The following is a 3,146-nucleotide window of genomic DNA, read 5'->3' on the forward strand; positions in this document are numbered from 1 at the left end:
TTCTATCCTTGCCAACCGCGTGGTCAAGGCTAGGTTATGCAACTGATTATATTTATGTTCAAACAATTTAAGCAATTACGGACCTAAATCATTCAAACAATTTATCACTTAAGCAATTTAAAAGCAATGGGCCCTTATTGATTCTAAAAGCAAAGTAATAATTATGGAAAAGATCAGATTGCATAAATATTGAAACAAGCAAGAGTTCAACAATGGAGTATTAAACCTCCCAATTCATCACAAATCTGAATATTCTCAACTTCAACTAGAAAATAATGAATTTAGCCACTCATGGTGACTAAAATACAAAAATAAAGAAGAAAAGAAAGAAGGAAAGTTTCTGCTGTGTTGCTGGAGAATTTCCGAGGATGGCAGATGCTGAAAGAGATGATGAGATGCTGGTTTGGATGTTGCCCTTATATAGCTGGAGAATCCCAATTCCAATTTGATTAGGGTTTTGGAATCTCAATTTGATTTGGTCTTCTTTGTAGTCTTTGATTCCTCTTTGGATTTTGTATTTGATTGAGAATGGAACTCTCTAAGTGAAGGGCGTGGCTCTTGGGACTGATCTTGTGGTGTTTGAAGTGGACTTGGACTTCTTTCCTTTGAATTTGGATTTTCTGCTCTTTTCCCGCCTCTGCTGTATTTTCTGCTATCAAAGTGATTTGGGCAGATTCTGCGAGTGATTTGGGCAAATCACTTGCTCATTTTGCCCCAATCGCTTCCTGGGGTTCAGTCCAGTTTCTGTGAGTGATTTGGGCAAATCACTTTGACCCAATCACTTTTCCAGCTTTTTCTTCACTTTTTCTCTAACTTTCCAATTTCTTCCTTTTCTGTAAAAACATATCAAAAACACAAATTAAGCTAGAAAAATGTGTAAATAAACAGTAGGAAATATAATAAAAATGTGGCTAAATTATGCTTGATCAGTAGGTATGAAGTATTGAACTAGCAGCTACAGCATGCTTTCCATGTGTATGATTCGGGCCTCCATTCTGTCAAGGCGAGATTCTGCAGATTGATCAGCTGTTGGAGGTTCTGCTGATTTGGATAGTGATTTGGGCAAATCACTTGGCCAAATCACCTCTGATGTAGTTAAGTTCTGCTGATTTTCCCATCAATTTGTGCAAATCGCCTCTGCTGGATTGCCTCCCAGTAGCGCCCTAGTTTAAAGTCGCGGGCTGGACTTTTCTGACTTGATCAAAGCTCAAGTAATGGGGGGAGGGAAAAGGATTCCAACAAAATTAAGTAAGAAGTGCAACACACCTTTCATTTTGGTTATAACCCATCTTATTTCATTTATGTACTCATGAAGTAACATGATTAATTTCTCCTCTTTCAAGTGAGGTGTGCCTCTAGCCCTTATGTTTGAATTTTTAAGGTGATTGGGCAGCACTTTGAACTCCAATTCATATTTCTCCATAAAAGATGGCTGCAATCTAGTACTGATCTTGGGCAAATCGAATTCTGGTTACACTGATGATTTGGGCAAATCAAAATCTGTCTGCATTGTTGATTTGATTTATGTCTGTTCAAGTGATCTGGGCAAATCAAATTTTGCCTGTACAAGTGATTTGGGCAAATCGTCTTTGGACCAGTCTGTGCAGCATGTTGTCTCTTCTGTTTCTATTTCTTTCAAATTTTTCCTATTCTCCTCATCCTCTTAGCTGGTGTCCTTTGGTATTTGTTTGATAGCATCTAGGAGAGGTATATTGATCTCCACTTTGCAAAAGGTTGCAAGTATTTCTTTCTCTTCTTTTTCTTTTTGTGATCTTGCAAATCTCTTTGGGAAGGGAGGAGGTACCTTGCACTTTTCTGCTGGTTGCTGTACTGTTTTTTGCCTCTGACTAGATTATGTCTGGTCCGTTGATTTGGGCAAATCGATTTCTGCCCTTTCTGGTGATTTGGGCAAATCGATTTTGCCTAGCTGTCCTATCTGTCCACTGATTGGGTCTGCGATTTGGGCAAATTGATGCCCCTGATCACTTTCCGGTAGTTTCTCCTCAGCAACCTGTTTCTGTATTTGGGCAGATCGCGGCTCACCCTTGCTGTCTTGAAGCTTTTTCCCACTCCTTAGTGTAATGGCACTAACATTCTGCCTTGGATTGATTTCAGTTTGGGAGGGTAGCTTTCCTTGTGATTCAAGCTTACTCATTGAAGTGGTCATTTGCTGCTCAAGGTTTTGCACCGAATTTGCTAAGATTTCATGATCTCTTCAAGGGGAGTGTTGGACTTTTGAGGTGTTGCTTGGGCTGGATTTCTTTGTTGATAGCTTGGATATTGATTGGCCCTTACATAACTGAAGTTCGGATGGTCCCTCCAACCTGGGTTGTAGGTGTTAGAATAGGGATCATACCTCCTTTGCCCATTAAATCCTCCTACTTACTGGTCCTCTTCTTGAAGGGAGGGACATAGGTCAGTAGGGTAGCTCAAGTTTGCACATATTCCACATGGTTTGGGCTGCTAAATCTGCTGGACTTGTTGGGCTTGACCCACAACAAGGCTACGGACAACATTGGTGAGATCAGAAATTTGGGATGCTAAAGTGGATGTACTCACCTCATTCACCCTTCTTGGTGGCTGTTCTTGGTCTCCAAATTGCTGTGAGGCTGCTCCCATGGTGGAAATTAAATCCCTTATGGCTTGAGGTGACTTGTCTTCAATTGATCCTCCACATGCTGCGTCTATGAACTTTCTTTTCGAAGGTAGCAAACCTCCATAGAAGCATTTAATGAGTGACTTATTAGAGATGTCATGTTGAGGGCAGTTGTGCATAATCGATTGAATCTTTCCCAATATTCATATAGCTCTTCATAATCCTTTTGCTTGATGCAACTGATCTCTCTTCTGATGCCAATAGCTTTTGAGGTTGGGAAGTATTTGCTCAAGAAGACTCTCACCATCCCATCCCATGAAGTAATGGATCCAGGAGGTAAATAGAACAATCAATCTTTGGCAAAATTATCAAGAGAAAAGGGAAAAGCTCTTAATTTAACATGCTCTTCGGAAATACCTTGAGGCCTCATTGTTGAACACACAATGTGAAATTCTTTAAGGTGCTTGTATGGATCTTCATTTTTCAGACCTCTGAATTTTGGAAGGAGATGAATTAATCCAGTTTTGAGCTCAAAAGGGGCTGCCAAAGG

General features: G+C 40.2%; 1 non-coding gene across 1 annotated transcript; it reads left to right on the forward strand.

Moving 5' to 3' along the window:
- Positions 1 to 2,749: 2,749 nt before the first annotated feature.
- On the forward strand, positions 2,750 to 2,855 carry LOC122724954. Its single transcript, XR_006352404.1, has one exon. It is a non-coding gene; the product is annotated as a small nucleolar RNA R71 (small nucleolar RNA).
- Positions 2,856 to 3,146: the final 291 nt, after the last annotated feature.

Source organism: Manihot esculenta, chromosome 10 (genome assembly GCF_001659605.2).
Source record: "Manihot esculenta cultivar AM560-2 chromosome 10, M.esculenta_v8, whole genome shotgun sequence".
Taxonomy (NCBI): domain Eukaryota; kingdom Viridiplantae; phylum Streptophyta; class Magnoliopsida; order Malpighiales; family Euphorbiaceae; genus Manihot; species Manihot esculenta.